At 43.1% G+C, this 19,844-nt stretch overlaps 6 non-coding genes and 15 pseudogenes across 6 annotated transcripts; all 21 read left to right on the top strand.

Moving 5' to 3' along the window:
• The first annotated feature begins 770 nt into the window (after positions 1-770).
• LOC131717139 (5S ribosomal RNA) lies at positions 771-889 on the top strand. The gene has a single exon (XR_009316024.1). It is a non-coding gene; the product is annotated as a 5S ribosomal RNA (ribosomal RNA).
• A 100-nt stretch (positions 890-989) lies between these two features.
• Positions 990-1,108, top strand: LOC131717250 (5S ribosomal RNA). Its single transcript, XR_009316135.1, has one exon. It is a non-coding gene; the product is annotated as a 5S ribosomal RNA (ribosomal RNA).
• Positions 1,109-1,208: 100 nt separating this feature from the next.
• LOC131714184 (5S ribosomal RNA) lies at positions 1,209-1,327 on the top strand (annotated as a pseudogene).
• A 100-nt stretch (positions 1,328-1,427) lies between these two features.
• LOC131713631 (5S ribosomal RNA) lies at positions 1,428-1,546 on the top strand (annotated as a pseudogene).
• A 114-nt stretch (positions 1,547-1,660) lies between these two features.
• LOC131716316 (5S ribosomal RNA) lies at positions 1,661-1,769 on the top strand (annotated as a pseudogene).
• A 114-nt stretch (positions 1,770-1,883) lies between these two features.
• On the top strand, positions 1,884-2,002 carry LOC131714380 (5S ribosomal RNA; annotated as a pseudogene).
• A 91-nt stretch (positions 2,003-2,093) lies between these two features.
• Positions 2,094-2,212, top strand: LOC131714203 (5S ribosomal RNA; annotated as a pseudogene).
• A 100-nt stretch (positions 2,213-2,312) lies between these two features.
• LOC131715495 (5S ribosomal RNA) lies at positions 2,313-2,431 on the top strand (annotated as a pseudogene).
• Positions 2,432-2,545: 114 nt separating this feature from the next.
• LOC117970616 (5S ribosomal RNA) lies at positions 2,546-2,664 on the top strand (annotated as a pseudogene).
• Positions 2,665-2,778: 114 nt separating this feature from the next.
• LOC117970595 (5S ribosomal RNA) lies at positions 2,779-2,897 on the top strand (annotated as a pseudogene).
• Positions 2,898-2,997: 100 nt separating this feature from the next.
• Positions 2,998-3,116, top strand: LOC117970608 (5S ribosomal RNA; annotated as a pseudogene).
• Positions 3,117-3,227: 111 nt separating this feature from the next.
• Positions 3,228-3,346, top strand: LOC117970621 (5S ribosomal RNA). Its single transcript, XR_009316850.1, has one exon. It is a non-coding gene; the product is annotated as a 5S ribosomal RNA (ribosomal RNA).
• A 100-nt stretch (positions 3,347-3,446) lies between these two features.
• On the top strand, positions 3,447-3,565 carry LOC117970619 (5S ribosomal RNA). The gene has a single exon (XR_009314823.1). It is a non-coding gene; the product is annotated as a 5S ribosomal RNA (ribosomal RNA).
• Positions 3,566-3,665: 100 nt separating this feature from the next.
• LOC117970594 (5S ribosomal RNA) lies at positions 3,666-3,784 on the top strand (annotated as a pseudogene).
• Positions 3,785-3,898: 114 nt separating this feature from the next.
• On the top strand, positions 3,899-4,007 carry LOC117970593 (5S ribosomal RNA; annotated as a pseudogene).
• A 114-nt stretch (positions 4,008-4,121) lies between these two features.
• Positions 4,122-4,240, top strand: LOC117970592 (5S ribosomal RNA). The gene has a single exon (XR_004662921.2). It is a non-coding gene; the product is annotated as a 5S ribosomal RNA (ribosomal RNA).
• An 11,593-nt stretch (positions 4,241-15,833) lies between these two features.
• LOC131716529 (5S ribosomal RNA) lies at positions 15,834-15,942 on the top strand (annotated as a pseudogene).
• Positions 15,943-16,056: 114 nt separating this feature from the next.
• On the top strand, positions 16,057-16,165 carry LOC131715485 (5S ribosomal RNA; annotated as a pseudogene).
• A 99-nt stretch (positions 16,166-16,264) lies between these two features.
• On the top strand, positions 16,265-16,373 carry LOC131716181 (5S ribosomal RNA; annotated as a pseudogene).
• A 99-nt stretch (positions 16,374-16,472) lies between these two features.
• LOC131713284 (5S ribosomal RNA) lies at positions 16,473-16,591 on the top strand (annotated as a pseudogene).
• A 100-nt stretch (positions 16,592-16,691) lies between these two features.
• LOC131719218 (5S ribosomal RNA) lies at positions 16,692-16,810 on the top strand. Its single transcript, XR_009318114.1, has one exon. It is a non-coding gene; the product is annotated as a 5S ribosomal RNA (ribosomal RNA).
• The last annotated feature ends 3,034 nt before the right edge of the window (positions 16,811-19,844 follow it).

A 19,844-nucleotide genomic window follows, 5' to 3' on the forward strand; every position in this document is an offset into this window, starting at 1 on the left:
ATGAATAGTTTGTGAATGTTTGTTGTATTGAGGGTATAAAATTGATTCTTTGTATAAATCAGTTAAACTGAATTGATACTTGTACAACCTGTGATATTGATAGTTTCTTTGCATATGAATCAGTTAAACTGAATTGCCATTTTCTCAATATGTGATATAGATGGTTCGTGAATGTTTGCTGTGTGTAAAGAACTGCATCCGAGGAATAACCATAGTTAATCCGTTAGGAGGGCTCAATATGAGTAATGGAATTACCATTTAACTATAAAAAAATCTTATTGGCTATTCAGTTTAATTGCTTGTGCTATGCTTAGGATAATGCGGAGACCATGTAAATTGAGAAATATACTATTGTATGTTTCTTAATAGATGTGGTTTCAATGATTGGGAACTAATTGAGTACTAAAGGTGTCAAGGAAGAATGCTCTTAAATGTGTGTTGTGTGGTGTAAAACGAAAATGAGTGACAGTACTGGTTATGGAATAAATGTTAATGGGTGTTTATTTAAACCCCTATGCTTAAGTTATCAAGAGTCAGTTGCAATTTTTATATTGTAGGGTCACGTAGGTAGAAACTTGGTTTTGCTACAAGGTCCGAGTAACGAGTTGTGTTTTATTGGGAAGTTTATATATACTTTCCTGGCGCCCGAACTTTATTAGGCCAATTTCGTTACAATTTTACAATTGAAATGTGTGGAGGACAAAAGGAAATTTTGGAGGAATCACCCCCAGCTCACTAAACATAAAAGTCATGAAAGCAGAAATGCAATAGCCTGCGGCCACACCACATTGAATAAGCCTGATCTCGTCTGATCTCAGAAGCTAAGCAATGTTGGGCTTGGTTAGTACTTGGATGGGAGACCACCTGGGAATATCAAGTGCTGCAGGCATTACATTTTATAATTGAAATGTGTGGAGGACAAAAGGAAATTTTGGAGGAATCACCCCCAGCTCACTAAACATAAAAGTCATGAAAGCAGAAATGCAATCGCCTGCGGCCACACCACATTGAATAAGCCTGATCTCGTCTGATCTCAGAAGCTAAGCAATGTTGGGCTTGGTTAGTACTTGGATGGGAGACCACCTGGGAATATCAAGTGCTGCAGGCATTACATTTTACAATTGAAATGTGTGGAGGACAAAAGGAAATTTTGGAGGAATCACCCCCAGCTCACTAAACATAAAAGTCATGAAAGCAGAAACGGAATTGCCTGCGGCCACACCACCTTGAATAAGCCTGATCTCGTCTGCTCTCTGAAGCTAAGCAATGTTGGGCTTGGTTAGTATTTGAATGGGAGACCACCTGGGAATGTCAAGTGCTGCAGGCTTTACATTTTACAATTGAAATGTGTGGAGGACAAAAGGAAATTTTGGAGGAATCACCCCCAGCTCACTAAACATAAAAGTCATGAAAGCAGTAATGCAATCGCCTGTGGCCACATCACCTTGAATAAGGCTGATCTCGTCTGATCTCAGAAGCTAAGCAATGTTGGGCTTGGTTAGTACTTGGATGGGAGACCACCTGGGAATATCAAGTGCTACAGGCATTACATTTTTGTAATTACATTTTACAATTGAAATGTGTGGAGGAGAAAAGGAAATTTTGGAGGAATCACCCCCAGCTCACTAAACATAAAAGTCATGAAAGCAGAAATGCAATCGCCTGCGGCCACACCACCTTGAATAAGTCTGATCTCAGAAGCTAAGCAATGTTGGGCTTGGTTAGTACTTGGATGGGAGACCACCTGGGAATATCAAGTGCTACAGGCATTACATTTTTGTAATTACATTTTACAATTGAAATGTGTGGTGGACAAAAGGAAATTTTAGAGGAATCACCCCCAGCTCACTAAACATAAAAGTCATGAAAGCAGAAATGCACTTGCCTGCGGCCACACCACCTTGAATAAGCCTTATCTCGTCTGATCTCAGAAGCTAAGCAATGTTGGGCTTGGTTAGGACTTGGATGGGAGACCACCTGGGAATAGCAAGTGCTGCAGGCATTTCATTTTACAATTGAAATGTGTGGAGGACAAAAGGAAACTTTGGAGGAATCACCCCCAGCTCACATGTCATGAAAGCAGAAATGCAATCGCCTGCGGCCACACCACCTTGAATAAGCCTGATCTTGTCTGATCTCAGAAGCTAAGCAATGTTGGGCTTGGTTAGTACTTGGATAAGAGACCACCTGGGAATATCAAGTGCTGCAGGCATTACATTTTACAATTGAAATGTGTGGAGGACAAAAGGAAATTTTGGAGGAATCACCCCCAGCTCACTAAACATAAAAGTCATGAAAGCAGAAATGCAATCACCTGCGGCCACACCACCTTGAATAAGCCTGATCTCGTCTGATTTCAGATGCTAAGCAATGTTGGGCTTGGTTAGGACTTGGATGGGAGACCACCTGGGAATATCCAGTGCTGCAGGCATTACATTTTTGTAATTACATTTTACAATTGAAATGTGTGGAGGACAAAAGGAAATTTTGGAGGAATCACCCCCAGCTCACTAAACATAAAAGTCATGAAAGCAGAAATGCAATCGCCTGCGGCCACACCACCTTGAATAAGCCTGATCTCGTCTGATTTCAGATGCTAAGCAATGTTGGGCTTGGTTAGGACTTCGATGGGAGACCACCTGGGAATATCCAGCGCTGCAGGCATTACATTTTTGTAATTACATTTTACAATTGAAATGTGTGGACGACAAAAGGAAATTTTGGAGGAATCACCCCCAGCTCACTAAACATAAAAGTCATGAAAGCAGAACTGCAAACTCCTGCAGCCACACCACCTTGAATAAGCCTGATCTTGTCTGATCTCAGAAGCTAAGCAATGTTGGGCTTGGTTTGTACTTGGATGGGAGACCACCTATGAATATCAAGAGCTGCAGGCATTACATTTTACAATTGAAATTTGTGGAGGACAAAAGGAAATTTTGGAGGAATCACCCCCAGCTCACTAAACATAAAAGTCATGAAAGCAGAACTGCAAACTTCTGCAGCCACACCACCTTGAATAAGTCTGATCGCGTCTGATCTCAGAAGCTAAGCAATTTTGGGCTTGGTTAGTACTTGGATGGGAGACCACCTGGGAATATCAAGTGCTGCAGGCATTACATTTTTGTAATTACATTTTACAATTGAAATGTGTGGACAAAAGGAAATTTTGGAGGAATCACCCCCAGCTCACTAAACATAAAAGTCATGAAAGCAGAAAGGCAATCGCCTGCGGCCACACCACCTTGAATAAGCCTGATCTCATCTGATCTCAGAAGCTAAGCAATGTTGGGCTTGGTTAGTACTTGGATGGGAGACCACCTGGGAATATCAAGTGCTGCAGGCATTACATTTTACAATTGAAATGTGTGGAGGACAAAAGGAAATTTTGGAGGAATCACCCCCAGCTCACTAAACATAAAAGTCATGAATGCAGAAATGCAATCGCCTGCGGCCACACTACCTTGAATAAGCCTGATCTCGTCTGATCTCAGAAGCTAAGCAATGTTGGGCTTGGTTAGTACTTGGATGGCAGACCACCTGGGAATATCAAGTGCTGCAGGCATTACATTTTACAATTGAAATGTGTGGAGGACAAAAGGAAATTTTGTATGATTCACCCCCAGCTCAATAAACATAAAAGTCATGAAGGCAGAAATGCAATCACCTGCAGCCACACCACCTTGAATAAGGCTGATCTCGTCTGATCTCAGAAGCTAAGCAATGTTGGGCTTGGTTAGTACTTGGATGGGAAACCACCTGGGAATATCAAGTGCTGCAGGCATTACATTTTTGTAATTACATTTTACAATTGAAATGTGTGGAGGACAAAAGGAAATTTTGGAGGAATCACCCCCAGCTCACTTAACATAAAAGTCATGAAAGCAGAAATGCAATCGCCTGCGGCCGCACCACCTTGAATAATTCTGATCTCAGAAGCTAAGCAATGTTGGGCTTGGCTAGTAATTGGATGGGAGACCACCTGGGAATATCAAGTGCTGCAGGCATTACATTTTTGTAATTACATTTTATAATTGAAATGTGTGGAGGACAAAAGGAAATTTTGGAGGAATCACCCCCAGCTCCCTAAACATAAAAGTCATGAAAGCAGAAATGCAATCGCCTGCGGCCACACCACCTTGAATAAGCCTGATCTCGACTGATCTCAGAAGCTAAGCAATGTTGGGCTTGGTTAGTACTTGGATGGGAGGCCACCTGGGAATATCAAGTGCTGCAGGCATTACATTTTTGTAATTACATTTTACAATTGAAATGTGTGGAGGACAAAAGGAAATTTTGGAGGAATCACCCCCATCTCACTAAACATAAAAGTCATGAAAGCAGAAATGCAATTGCCTGTGGCCAACCACCTTGAATAAGCCTGACCTCGTCTGATCTCAGAAGCTAAGCAATGTTGGGCTTGGTTAGGGCTTGGTTAGGGCTTGGTTAGTACTTGGAAGGGAGACCCCCTGAGAATATCAAGTGCTGCAGGCATTACATTTTTGTAATTACATTTTCTAATTGAAATGTGTGGAGGACAAAAGGAAATTTCAGAGGAATCACCCCCAGCTCACTTGACGGTAGACACCCTGAGAAGGAGATGAGAGCGTCCATTTTGTAAAAGTCGCATGGGGAACTCGAGATTCTTGATTGCTGGACCAAATAAAGTTTATCTCACTCTAAAAAGCTTTTGAATATGTCTTAGACCAGAGACCGATGACGATTTTCTTTTAAAGAGAAAAAAAACCCTTTTGAATTCTCCTGCAAAGGAGTGGCAAGCCTACCTTATTGAAGATACACTGAAGATTTCTACCCTGGAATTTATTATTTTTTTTCCCTTTTTCTGGAATTTCTTTTGGATTTCAAAGGACTGTTTTCATTCTTCTCGAAGTTCTACAGAGTGGTAGGAATATCGACTCACACTACATACACACCAACATGGACATTGGTTTTAATTAGAACTTCTTATTTCAAACTAACTGTATTATTTTAGACAAGAGGTACTGAATTTATGTTTATATGATACACCATTCTGTCTTAATAAATGCATGCTAGCTGTTAAAAAAAACACACTGAACATTCTTTTGTTAATTTCTCGTTATACTATCCGCTCATACGAATCTAGAATTATAAGTAGCCAAAGGTGGGTTACATACATTTTGGCGAGCCAGCCAGGAGAGGGTTACTAGAATAATTTGAAGTGTGAATAATTGACAATTGTCAGAAAACATATATGCTCAATGTGTTTTGCTTAAGCAGCCGACTGACCTTAATAATTTTGCTACTCATATATGTAATATATTCAGCAATTCTGAAGTGTTTCATTGTAAGGAAACTCACCAGAGGCACAGTTAATTTTGCAATTAATAATATCTAGCTATTAATTAAGAAAATGAATACCATAGATAAAGAGAATATCAAAATCCCTAATTCTGTTATAGTTAGTGGACTGACTAGCAGTGATTTGGATGAAGAAATAGCTGATTTCCTAAAAGCTTATGGATCAATTTCAAGAGTAATAAAAGTCACTGATCTTGATCCTGAGTTTAGTGGACAGGTCATTGTTGAATATGAGCATGGGCTTGCAATCCAAGCTCTTGACCCTGATCTACCATGCCTCAGGACAAGTTCTATTGATCCATGCATCACTTACCACCTGAGGACCTTGACGAGTGTTTACACCTGTAAAATTGGTGACAATACAACATGATCTTACCAGGGAATAGCAAAATTGAGTGGTTTAAGTTTTGAAGATGTCCTACAAAAAGAACTAGCGAGGATGCAAGGTTCCATAGGAACATCAACTGACAGCAGTGAAGAAGCTGCAGTGCATAGCCCATCATCAAAACCTGATGATCTGTTATTGGCAGTGCCACCCAGTGTTATCCCCCGTGCTGGGCTAACAGCAGTGCCCATCCTAAGGGACCCCCTTATTGATGTAACCCACACTCCATTAAAGCTTGGGGATGTCGCTAATAGACCCATTTTATTGAATTCTGATCAAATGAACCCTCCTGAAGTCCAAAGATTAGTAGTGGAGCATATTGTAAAGAGTGGGGAAGTTGCAGCTCAATTCCCCGCACCTACTAAGCTTAGAACCTTCTCGGGTAAATGCCCATGGCCAAACCATGAAGTTGACTATGATACATGGCGCAACAGTGTTGTGCTGCTATTGAAAAACCCTACTGTTTCAGATGTGCATCGAGCCAGAAGGATTTTAGAGAGTCTTCTACCTCCAGCAATTGAAATTGTTAAGCCCTTAGGAGCAGAAGCAACTCCAAGAGCCTATTTAGATCTTTTGGATTCTGCTTTTGGTACTGTTGAGGATGGAGATGAGCTCTTTGCTAAGTTTCTAAATACACACCAAAATGTTGGGGAGAAACCCTCTGATTACTTACACAGACTGCAAACGATATTGAATGCCGCAGTGAAAAGAGGTGGCATTGTTCCAGGCGAATCTAACCGACAGTTGCTAAAACAGTTTTGCAGAAGGTGCTGGGACAATTCGTTTATTGTTAACCTTCAACTGGAGCAGAAAAAAATGCACCACCTTTGTTTTCATAGCTTTTGTTTCTGCTACGCACTGAGGAGGATAGACAAGCTGCAAAAGTTAGCAGAATGAAGCAACACCTTGGACTTTCTAGAACAAAAACAATATCTAACCCCCAGTCTGTATATGCTTCCTATTTAAATGAACATGACATTACTGATCATGGTCCCGAGGTCTTTCCTAGTGGGACTGAAGAACTAAAGAAACAAATTGCTGACCTTCAGAAACAGCTAACAAGTTTGAAAGCTGCAAATGACGAGAGTTGCCAGAAAGCTTCTCACAAGGTGTCCCAACCCAAGGTGAACAAGCACCAAGAAATGGTGGCTGCAGGAAGCCATGAGCAAAGTGCAGTAGCAGATGGGAAACCCAGACCATGGTACTGTTTTAAGTGTGGGAAAGATGGACACATTGCGAGGTCTTGTAGCGATGTACCTAATGCATTGCTTGTTGAAATGAAAAAGAAGGAATTGAGAGAGAAGCAGCGTTCTTGGGAAGCCCAGCACAGCTTCTCTAACTCTCCACATTTAAACTAGGATCAGTTTCTGTTGAGGGACAAACAGGAACTTGTCAACCATCACGTAAAAAAACACAGATCGACGATACATTCGCATCTTGCACAGCAAGAAGTCAAACTGCCTAAAGGGTTGGTTGGTCCAAAATGTACAGCTAGTATCCGTGTAGCTGGTGTAGCTTGTAATTGCCTTCTAGATACGGGGTCACAGGTCAGCACTCTATCATTGTCGTTTTATCAGAAGAATTTGCCAAACCATACAATTTGGCCTTTGAACAATCTTCTAGAAGTTGAGGGTGCAAATGGTCAGTCTGTCCCATATTTGGGATATGTTGAAGTAAACATGACATTTCCTAAGGCGATTACAGGGATCGAAACCAAAATTTTAACTCTAGCCTTAGTAGTTCCTGACCTTCGCTCAAATAGCCAACTGCCTATATTGATTGGAACGAACACCCTTGATGTACTATATGAGCACTGCTGTGAAAGAACTATTAAAAATAGCTCAGCTCTCTATGGCTATAAGGGGATCCTGAAAGCTCTTAAGTTGAGAAGAAACCAGAACAGCAGTGGCAGACTTGGATGGGTGAAGTGGCGAAGCAACAAACAGAAGGTCATTCCCGCAGGTCAGAAAGTTCTCTTAGAAGGCTTTGCGTGTGTGAACCGCATAAACACTGAAAAGTGGGCATTAGTAGAACAGTCACACTTGTCTTCTTTACCAGGTGGGCTTTTCCTGAGTAGCTGTCTTCTCTCTCTACCAACACACCCTCCATATAAGTTACCTGTTTTTTTAAAAAATGAGACCGACCATGATGTGATTCTCCCTGCCAGTTGCATCATTGCTGACTTAAATATACCACACTGTGTGATCAATGGCACTTTTGATAAAGGAAATCAGTGTAACAAGACTGATGGTTCACTAGCAACCACTTACAGTGCATCTGCTAGTCAAAAGAAAACAACTGAGAAGACTGAACTTACTTTTGATTTTGGTGACTCTCCACTACCTGAAGATTGGAAAACCAGAATTTCACTGAAATTGGGTGAGATGTCTGATGTTTTTGCATGTCATGATATGGATTTTGGACACACCTCTAAAGTGAAACATCACATTAAACTTAAAGATGAGACTCCTTTTAAACAGAGACCACGTCCAATCCACCCACAAGATCTTGAGGCTGTCCGGAAACATCTTCAGGAGCTGCTAGATGCAGATGTAATACGAGAATCTGAATCTCCATTCGCATCACCAATTGTGGTTGTTCGAAAGAAGAACGGAGATGTCAGGTTGTGCATTGATTATAGGAAACTGAATCTACAGACTATAAAAGATGCCTATGCACTACCAAACTTAGAAGAAACTTTCTCTGCTCTAACTGGATCTAAATGGTTTTCCGTTATAGATCTGAAATCAGGATATTACCAGATTGAGTTGGAAGAGTATGACAAGCCAAAATCTGCCTTTGTATGTCCCCTTGGATTCTGGGAATTTAATCGCATGCCTCAAGGAATAACGAACGCTCCTAGTACATTCCAACGTTTAATGGAGAAGTGTATGGGGGACATGAATTTGAAGGAGGTGTTGGTTTTCTTAGATGACCTCATTGTTTTCTCCGAGACACTGGAGGAACATGAAAATAGACTTCTACGTGTCCTACATCGTCTCAAGGAATATGGGTTGAAACTATCACCTGAGAAATGCAAGTTTTTCCAGACATCTGTACGTTATTTAGGACACATAGTGACCCAGAATGGAGTTGAAACTGATCCAGAGAAGGTGTGTGCTTTAAAAACCTGGCCACGGCCCAATAACTTGAAGGAATTAAGATCCTTCCTTGGATTCTCGGGTTATTATCGAAGGTTTGTCAAAGATTATTCTAAGATAGTTAAACCTTTGAATGAGCTGACTTCTGGATACCCTCCCATCAGAAAAGGGAGTAAGAGGACAAAGCCAGGTTGTAAATACTTCAATCCCAAAGAGCCGTTTGCTGATCGCTGGACACCTGCTTGTCAACAAGCGTTTGATTCCATCATTGAAAAACTTACCTCTTCTCCTGTCCTTGGGTTTGCTGATCCAAGACTACCCTACATCCTCCATACAGATGCAAGCACAAGTGGGTTGGGAGCTGCACTTTACCAGGAGCAAGAGGGACAGATGCGTGTCATTGCCTTTGCTAGTAGGGGATTGTCACGAAGCCCGGTATCCAGCCCATAAATTGGAATTCCTTGCCCTAAAATGGGCGGTAACAGAGAAATTTCATGATTACCTGTATGGTGCGCCTTTCTCTGTTATAACTGACAATAACCCGTTAACGTATATATTAACTTCTGCAAAGTTGGATGCAACCAGTTACCGATGGTTGGCTGCTTGTCACAAAGACGGCCAGAGTGGGTTGCGTCAGACCAGAAAGGAATTCAAACACAGAGACGGTGGTGATGATGAGCTGAGTGCAATGGCTGCACTCAGCGTTTATTAACAAATAAAAGGTTTGAAAACAGCACAAAAACAGGACACGGCACTTGCGCCAAAATAAACAGACATACAAAACGGACTAACACTAAACAAACGGTGCACGGAGAGACAAACAAACACGGCGAGTACAAACAAAACACTTCTCTTGCACGTTTTTACTTATTTTAACTCTCCTCTCTCTCTCACCCGTTCTCCTCTTCCGAACACCCAACCACGAGTGACTAAACATGCATCTATTTATACTGTTTGTGCTGGGATTCAATTACTAATTAATTATTCACTTGAATCCCAGCACGTGAATTCATTACGTGCAACCCCGTGCCACACATTACATTTAGCCAGCACGTGAAGTGATTTGTGCCCTCCTCGTGCCTAAATACAAATCTACCTTTTTAAATACACGTGAAACACAGACCTGTTTATATCCCGTGTACCAATCTATACACCAACATTAACATACGCACCATACATACAACATATAACACACAAATGCACACAGGGGCGGGGCGCTTTGCCACATATACCCCCCCTTGTGCGCAGCACACATGGCCTCAACGGCCACCTCCCCCCTTAAATACCCAGCAGTCCAGGCCAAAGTCTCGGGCTGGGAAGGGAGGCTTCAGTGGGCCCATGGCAGGAAATGCTGTCAGCTCCCCTGCCGGTAGTGGCACAGCATGCTGGTCCTGTCCTGCAGCGAAAAAGCTGCGGGGGCAGGTGGTCCCCCGACCTCCCCCTTCTTCGTAGCCGGCAGCTCCCTCCTGTGGGGCTCCGGCCACAAGAACTCCTGCAGCGAAACTGCTGCTGGGGAAAGTGGTCTCCAGACCTCCTCCCCCTTCTTCGTGGCCGGCAGCTCCCCTTTCTGGGGCTCCGGCCACCATACTCCCTGCGGAGGTACGGGCAGCAGAGGCAGCTCCTGCTCCTCTGCTCCGGGCGGTGGCGGAGGCAGAGGCAGCTCCAGCTCCTCTGCTCCTGGCGGTGGTGGAGGCAGAGGCAGCTCCAGCTCCTCTGCTCCTGGCGGTGGTGGAGGCAGAGGCAGCTCCAGCTCCTCTGCTCCTGGCGGTGGTGGAACCAGCAGGTATTCACCCTCTGCTGGTGGAGGTGGGAGGGGCCAGCAGTCCTCCCACTGCGGTGGAGGTGGAACCAGCAGGTATTCACCCTCTGCTGGTGGAGGTGGGAGGGGCAAGCAGTCCTCCCACTGCGGTGGAGGTGGCGGAGGTAGAGGCGATGGGGCTGATGCTGGCCACTCAGAGGGAGGCTGTGGCGGTGCTGGCTCCCTCTGCTGTGGCGGCTGGGCATGTGCGCGCCGTGCTGCCTTCAGCAGCATAGCTAGAGGCTGCTGGGGGACACCAGCATCCTGCCCTTCTCCCCCCAAAAAATTTTCAGGGGGTTGAGCCTGTAACTCCTCCCCTTCTGGCTCTTGGGACGGCACCAGCAGGTATTCACCCTCTGCTGGTGGAGGTGGGACCAGCAGGCATTCTCCCTCTGCTGGCAGCTTGGGTCCTACGGCTGTGGAAGCCCCGACTTCCCTCTTTTTGGGCTGTGGACGCACCGACTCCTCCCTTTTGGGCTGTGGACGCACCGACTCCTCCCTTTTGGGCTGTGGACGCACCGACTCCTCCCTTTTGGGCTGTGGACGCACCGACTCCTCCCTTTTGGGCTGTGGACGCACCGACTCCTCCCTTTTGGGCTGTGGACGCACCGACTCCTCCCTTTTGGGCTGTGGACGTTCGGGCTCCCCCCACTCAGGCGTAGGACGTTCGGGCTCCTCCCACTCAGGCGTAGGACGTTCGGGCTCCTCCCACTCAGGCGTAGGACGTTCGGGCTCCTCCCACTCAGGCGTAGGACGTTCGGGCTCCTCCCGCTTGGGCTGTGGACGCTCAGGCTCCTCCCGCTTGGGCTGTGGACGCTCAGGCTCCTCCCGCTTGGGCTGTGGAGGCAAAACCAGCAGGCATTCACCCTCTGCTGGTGGAGATGGGGACAGCAGGTACTCACCCTCTGCTGGTGGAGATGGGGACAGCAGGTACTCCTCTGCTGGTGGTCCTGCTACCTGGGCTGCTGTTCCGTTTATGGTTGCCTCCAGGTAGCTGAGGACAAACTCCACACCTTCCTCCAAGGTGTTTGGGGTGTGTTCCTCCTGATATGCCTCCCATCTCTCACTGTCCATCATCCACAGGGCCCGGACGACTATGGGCAGAGACTGGGCCTCCAGCCCAGCATTCTCCAGGAACCAGCCCCGCAGTTTGATGGCGTCTTCTGCCATTGACTTTTTTTTCCCCCCCAAAACAATATTTGTAATCCTTTATTTTATTTTTTTTATTTTTTTATTTTTTTTTAATCCAGACCCCTCCTGGTCTGACGCTTGGAGGCGCGGCTATCCCACGATGACACCACGTGTCACAAAGACGGCCAGAGTGGGTTGCGTCCGACCAGAAAGGAATTCAAACACAGAGACGGTGGTGATGATGAGCTGAGTGCAATGGCTGCACTCAGCGTTTATTAACAAATAAAAGGTTTGAAAACAGCACAAAAACAGGACACGGCACTTGCGCCAAAATAAACAGACATACAAAACGGACTAACACTAAACAAACGGTGCACAGAGAGACAAACAAACACGGTGAGTACAAACAAAACACTTCTCTTGCACGTTTTTACTTATTTTAACTCTCCTCTCTCTCTCACCCGTTCTCCTCTTCCGAACACCCAACCACGAGTGACTAAACGTGCATCCATTTATACTGTTTGTGCTGGGATTCAATTACTAATTAATTATTCACTTGAATCCCAGCACGTGAATTCATTACGTGCAACCCCGTGCCACACATTACATTTAGCCAGCACATGAAGTGATTTGTGCCCTCCTCGTGCCTAAATACAAATCTACCTTTTTAAATACACGTGAAACACAGACCTGTTTATATCCCGTGTACCAATCTATACACCAACATTAACATACGCACCATACATACAACATATAACACACAAATGCACACAGGGGCGGGGCGCTTTGCCACACTGCTCTTTCTACTTTTTCATTCGACATTAAGTATAGGACAGGAAAACAAAACATTGATGCAGATGGACTCTCAAGACTACCCCACGGGACCTTGGAGGATGACATTGATTCACAAGAAGTGACAGAATTCAGCAGTTTACATCCCATCATTTGAGTCCACCAGAGAATGTGAAACTCTTTACGCAAGATGCAATTAGAGCAGTGTGTGATAGACATACCCTTCAGAGAAATGGGGATACAGAAGAAGACAAGTTTAAACTTATCTTAGTTGAATCCCTTGCTCTTGAACCAGAAGCAGTCCCCGATTGTTTTGATCAAGATGGAGTTAGTGATGGACAGATAACTCTACCAAGGATGTCAAATGTAGATTTGGTTCAGCAACAAAAAGAGGACCCAGTTATTGGAAGAGTTATCGCCTTAATTGAGTCTGGGAATACATTTCCCACAACCTTAAAGTATGAGTCCCCTGATTTGCAATTAATTTTGAGACAATGGAATCGTCTGGAATTGAAACATGGCATATTGTATAGAAGACGTCTGGATGGAAAAGAAGTTTCCTATCAAATTGTTCTACCTGAAAAGTTGAGATCAAGGGTGTTGGAGAGCTTACATGATGAAATGGGACATATGGGTATTGAACAAACTCTTGACCTCATTAGATCAAGGTTCTATTGGCCGAGGATGGCTGCAGCTGTGGAACAAAAGGTGAAAACTTGTGGTCGATGTGTGAGGAGAAAAGCTCATCCTGAAAAAGCTGCACCTCTGGTGAACATTTGTACCACCAGACCGCTAGAATTAGTTTGTATGGACTTTTTGTCATTGGAGCCTGACAATCGTGACACTAGAAATATCTTGGTCATAACTGACAATTTTACAAAGTATGCTGTTGCCATCCCCACCAGAGATCAAAAGGCAGCAACTGTAGCTAGGAGTCTTTGGGACCATTTAGTTGTTCACTATGGTTTTCCTGAACGTCTACATAGTGACCAAGGATGAGATTTTGAATCCCATACTATACGTGAACTGTGTGCACTTGCTGGAATACGGAAAGTAAGAACCACACCATACCATCCAAGAGGGAATCCTGTAGAGCGTTTTAATAGGACGCTTCTGAGTATGCTAGGGACTTTGAAGGAAAAAGAGAAAGCACACTGGCATGATTTTGTGAAACCATTAGTCCATGCCTATAACTGCACGAGGAATGAGGTGACTGGATTCTCGCCATATGAACTGATGTTCGGAAGACAGCCCAGGTTGCCCATTGACATCGCGTTTGGCCTACAGCCAAGAGGAGTGGAACCCAAGTCACACTCGCAGTATGTTAAAAATCTGAGATCATATTTGGAAGAAAGCTACCACATTGCCACAGAGAATGCTTTGAAATCAGCCAAAACGAACAAGAAAAGATTTGATAAACTAGTCTGAGAGTCTACTTTGCAAGTAGGAGATAGGATCCTGGTCCGTAATGTCAGTTTACGTGGAAAACAAAAGATTGCAGACAGATGGGGAGCTGACATCCATATTGTTGTAAAACAAATGGGTGAATTACCGGTGTATGTGGTTCGACCAGAGAATAAAGACGGGCCTCTCCGAACTCTTCACAGAGATCTTCTGCTACCCTGTGGGTTTTTGCCTGCACTAGAAGAGAAAGAAGCCACCTCTGGGAAGACACCGGTTAGACGACCAAGGACGCGGCAGAATCCTTTCCAGGATGGAGAAAATGAGCCGCTACATGTGGAATCTGAGGATGAAGATGAATACCCATTGTATTTGCACAAAAATCCCTCAATGAGAGATACAAGAATCATTCAAGTTCATGATTTCTATGACCCAGATAGACCTACAGCTGTACCGATCTCTAGAGAAGAACAAGCGCATGCTGCGGACTCGGATGACCCGTTGCCCTGTACAGGTTCAAGTTTAAACCCGTATGCTGAAAGCTTTCATCCAAATGCTGCTGAAGAGAGAGAAGACATTGGAGACTTACCTGAAGTGAACCCAACTTCTGCTGAAGAGAGAGAAGATGACACTGGAAACTTGCCTGATATGAATCACATCATTAGGAAACTTACTGGAAGGCTTAACTGATGTGAATCCAAGTGATGATGATAAAAGAGAAGAGTTTAATGGAACAAGAAACATAGCCATAGAAATTGAGACAAAGAATACAGAAGAGAATAATCCACCTTGCTGGGACGTTAATGACACTTCTGTATGTCGATCCACGAGGTCGCACAGAGTGCCAGATCACCTTGAGTACCAAGAACTAGGGAATCCCCTTTCCTCAGTCATACAGTGTTTATTTCATGGATTGTAAACTCATTAAATGGGTCCGAACATCCTACACTTATAAAGAATCTGATTCCTGATGCCTACCAGGTTGTTTAGGTAATTGCCATGTGAAAATGTGAAGGGACTCACATATATTCAAGAGGGGAGGATGTAACCCTGTTACAATTCTTATGTACAGAAGGCAATGGGATTAGGAAATGAGTGTTAACAGGAAGTCCCGCCTTGATTGACGGTAGACACCCTGAGAAGGAGATGAGAGCGTCCATTTAGTAAAAGTCGCATGTTGAACTCGAGATTCTTGATTGCTGGACCAACTAAAGTTTATCTCACTCTAAAAAGCTTTTGAAGAAGTCTTTAGACCAGAGACCGATGATGATTTTCTTTTAAAGAGAAAAAAAACCCTGTTGAATTCTCCTGCAAAGGACTGGCGAGCCTAACTTATTGAAGATACACTGAAGATTTCTACCCTGGAATTTTTTTTTTTTTTTTTTTCCCTTTTTCTGGAATTTCTTTTGGATTTCAAAGGACTGTTTTCATTCTTCTCGAAGTTCTACAGAGTGGTAGGAATATCGACTCACACTACATACACACCAACAAGGACATTGGTTTTAATTAGAACTTCTTATTTCAAACTAACTGTATTATTTTAGACAAGAGGTACTGAATTTATGATTATATGGTACACCTTTCTGTCTTAATAAATGTATGCTAGCTGTTAAAAAAAACACACTGAACATTCTTTTGTTAATTTCTCGTTATACTAACCGTTCATACGAATCTAGAATTATAAGTAGCCAAAGGTGGGTTACATAAGCAATGTTGGGCTTGGTTAGTACCTGAATGGGAGACCACCTGGGAATATCAAGCGCTGCAGCCATTACATTTTTGTAATTACATTTTACAATTGAAATGTGTGGAGGACAAAAGGAAATTTCGGAGGAATCACCCCCAGCTCACCGAACATAAAAGTGATGAGAGCATTACTGCAATCACCTGCGGCCACACCACCTTGAATAAGCCTGATCTCAGAAGCTAAGCAATGTTTGGCTTGGTTAATACTTGGATGGGAGACCACCTGGGAATATCAAGTGCTGCAGGCATTACATTTTTGTAATTACATTTTACAATTGAAATGTGTGGAGGACAAAAGGAAATTTCGGAGGAATCACCCCAAGCTCACCGAACATAAAAGTCATGAAAGCAGAACTGCAATCGCCTGCGGCCACACCACCTTGAATAAGCCTGATCTCAGTAGCTAAGCAATGTTGGGCTTGGTTAGTACTTGGATGGGAGACCACCTGGGAATATCAAGTGCTGCAGGCATTACATTTTCAATTGAAATGTGTGGAGGACAAAAGGAAATTTCAGAGGAATCACCCGCAGCTCACCAAACATAAAAGTCAAGAAAGCAGAACTGCAATCGCCTGCGGCCACACCGCCTTGAATAAGCCTGATCTCAGTGGCTAAGCAATGTTGGGCTTGGTTAGTACTTGGATGGGAGACCACCTGGGAATATCAAGTGCTGCAGGCATTACATTTTCAATTGAAATGTGTGGAGGACAAAAGGAAATTTTGGCGGAATCACCCGCAGCTCACTAAACATAAAAGTCATGAAAGCAGAAATGCAATCGCCTGCGGCCACACCACCTTGAATAAGCCTGATCTCGTCCGATCTCAGAAGCTAAGCAATGTTGTGCTTGCTTAGTACTTGGATGGGAGACCACCTGGGAATATCAGGTGCTGCAGGCATTACATTTTACAATTGAAATGTGTGGAGGACAAAAGGAAATTTCGGAGGAATCACCCCCAGCTCACCGAACATAAAAGTCATGAAAGCAGAAATGCAATCGCCTGCGGCCACACCACCTTGAATATGCCTGATCTCGTCTGATCTCGGAAGCTAAGCAATGTTGGGCTTGGTTAGTACTTGGATGGGAGACCACCTGGGAATATCAAGTGCTGCAGGCATTACATTTTTGTAATTACATTTTACAATTGAAATGTGTGGAGGACAAAAGGACATTTTGGAGGAATCACCCCCAGCTCACTAAACATAAAAGTCATGAAAGCAGAAATGCAATCGCCTGTGGCCACACCACCTTGAATAAGCCTGGTGCATTGTGGGATTGGTCAGGTGATCAGAAGAGGAAGCTACACTTTGCTAGTGGAGGAATCTCTGTTTGGGGATTTTATTTTGATGTTTTTCTACTTTAATATTAATCTTTTTTCTTGGATTTTATTTGGACATTTCTAGTACTGTTGTGATTGAAAAGGATTGTGTGCCTGGAGTTGTGGATGTACAACGGACAATGTCCCTAGGCATGTCTAGGCATGCCGGGGACACAAGTGGAGCTGAAAAAAGGCCTCATGGAGAAAAAAGGATTTATAAAAAAGAGTATACAGTTGTTGTTCTGGTTAAGGACAATTCAAAGATTTCAGCTGAAGATGTGATAAATGCCGCTGATAAACAGTGTGGATTTGGGAAAGTATTTGCATGTGTTCCTAAACAACAGGACAAATATGAAATTACGGTGGAGAGCAGAGAAGTGGCTGAAATACTGCTTGGAGGAATATGCATAAAGGGAAATAATTTTGAATGTGAGCCACTTTCTTCAGGTAAAGTAGTGGTTTCTTTTTTAAATTTGCCTGCATATATATCTGACCTGGACATTAGGAGTAAGCTAATGGCATGGGGAGTTGTAATCTGCTCAGATGTGAAAAGAAGGTTTTACCCAGGTACTCATGTTGCTGATGGGACAAGGTTTGTTATGGTTCAATTCACTAACGAAGTAAAGTCATTGCCTTACAGCGTAAAGTTTGTAACAGCTGAGGGGCTGAGACATTTTAGGGTGATACATAACAATCAACATAAAGTTTGCCTGTCATGTCTGTCCTCGGAACATCTACTCAAGGACTGCCCCACTTTCATTTGTTTTGATTGCGGGGTTCAGGGGCACTCAAGCAGGAACTGTGCAGCGCCGCGCTGTGAGGAGTGTAGGAGGAAGCCGCAGTGGTGCATTTGCATTGACTCGGACAGTAAGGCTGGGAGCAAGGACAAGGGTACTGACAGTGATAGAGGAACTGAGGAAGACGATGATATTACTGGACCACTGGAGCATAAGGAGATGGAGGGCACTCATAAAAAAGCAGGGAGTGAAACTGCAGTACCGAGACTGAATGCTGGAGAGGAGCCTCAAGCTGCAGTTATAGAAATGGAGGCTGCTGATGACCAAACACTATCGACAGATATTGCAAGGGAGATGGGGGTCCGGTTGGAAGTTGCATCAACAAGTAAGGAGGGGGTAGAGCAGGTACAAGCTGCTGGGGACTGTTCAACAGAAGGGTTGAGCATAACTTGCCCTTTAGGGAAAACTATGCTAACTGTGGCTGAGGGAATTGGAAACAACAAAATAGAGAAGGAGGAATGGGTTGAGACAGGGGGAAAAAAATGTTTAAAAGATCGAAGGTGAAAGTGAAACCTAACCTTGATAAGATCACATCCAGATGTGTGAGGAAAAAGAAAGACATTGGGACATTGGTTTGCAAAACAACGGTTGCAAAAATGATTAAAACAAAAGGGTTTGATGTTCTGCAGGAAGAGGAAACATAATGGTCAGGTTTTTGAAAGAATTGTTTCTTCTTTTTGCAGGAATGGTCTCAATATTATCACTTAATGTAAATGGGTTAAGGAATTTTGCTAAACTTGAAAAAGTTTTAATTAATGTAAATAAGAATGATATTGTCTGCCTGCAGGAAACTTTCTGGGATGACGTTTTTATTCATGATTTCAAGCATTTATGGAATGGGGACATCTATACTAGTAATTATTCCAACCATAGGAGAGGGGTGGCTGTATTAGTTAGTAATAATTTTAAGGAAAGCGTTTCTTTGTTAGAGAAGGATAACGAAGGGAGATTTATAAAAATGCAAATTAATTTTAAAAATAATTGTTTTGAATTGGTTAATTGTTATGCTCCTAATGATCAAAAGGAGCGTTTTGATTTTTTTACTGGCCTAGAGAGACACCTAGGAGCAGACAATGTCATTATGGTGGGAGACTTCAATGTAGCTATGAGCACTATTGACATCGCATCAGGAATGGTTTTCAAAGGTGATTATTCCAGAAATTTGTTGGCAAGGCATTTGGAGAATTATAATTATATTGATTTCTGGAGATGCCGAAATTCTTTAAAGAGGGATTTCTCCAGGAGACAGTTTGTACAAAAGGAATTAAACCAAAGCAGAATAGATTTTGGAATATGTCATGTTAACTTTCTTAGCTACCTGGGGAAGATTGGTTATAAATTCACCTCTTTCAGCGATCATGCTGCTTTCTCTTTTCAAGTCCTGTTTAATAAGTTGCATAAAGGACCAGGGTTGTGGTGTCTTAATAATCAATTTTTGAAAGAAGATTTGTTTAGTAAGGGAATTGAAATATTAATTAGGGATAGTATGAAGTGTCCATTGTTTCAAAATGGAAAACGAATATGGTGGGATAATTTAAAATACAATATAAAGAAATACTGCATTCAATATGGGATAAATAGAAATAAAATTAAAATTAAGAATGAGCAGGAGGTTCAGGTAGAACTTAAACGTGAATATGAGAAGGCAGCAGATCTGATGGATATGAATTATAACAGAATTGAGGAATTGCAAGACAAAATTAAAGGAATTGAAAACGAGCGCTGTGAAGGGGCAATACTAAGATCCAAAGCCAGACATGTGGTGGAGGGAGAGAAAAGCACTACATTCTTTTTTGGGCTTGAAAAACAAAGACAACAGGATTCCTATATAGAAGAACTGACTAAAAATAATGGGGAAGTAACTGAAGAACAGGGTGAAATCTTAAAAGAAGTTTGTAATTTTTACACAGGGCTTTTTAAAAAACAAGGTACAATTTTGGAGGAGAGGGAGAAAATACTTTCTTTTATAGCAACTAAAGTGAGTGAGGAAGACAGGGAGAGTTGTGAGAAGGAGATTAGGTTGGAGGAACTAGAAG

This window comes from Acipenser ruthenus, chromosome 44, assembly GCF_902713425.1.
Source record: "Acipenser ruthenus chromosome 44, fAciRut3.2 maternal haplotype, whole genome shotgun sequence".
Taxonomy (NCBI): Eukaryota; Metazoa; Chordata; class Actinopteri; order Acipenseriformes; family Acipenseridae; genus Acipenser; species Acipenser ruthenus.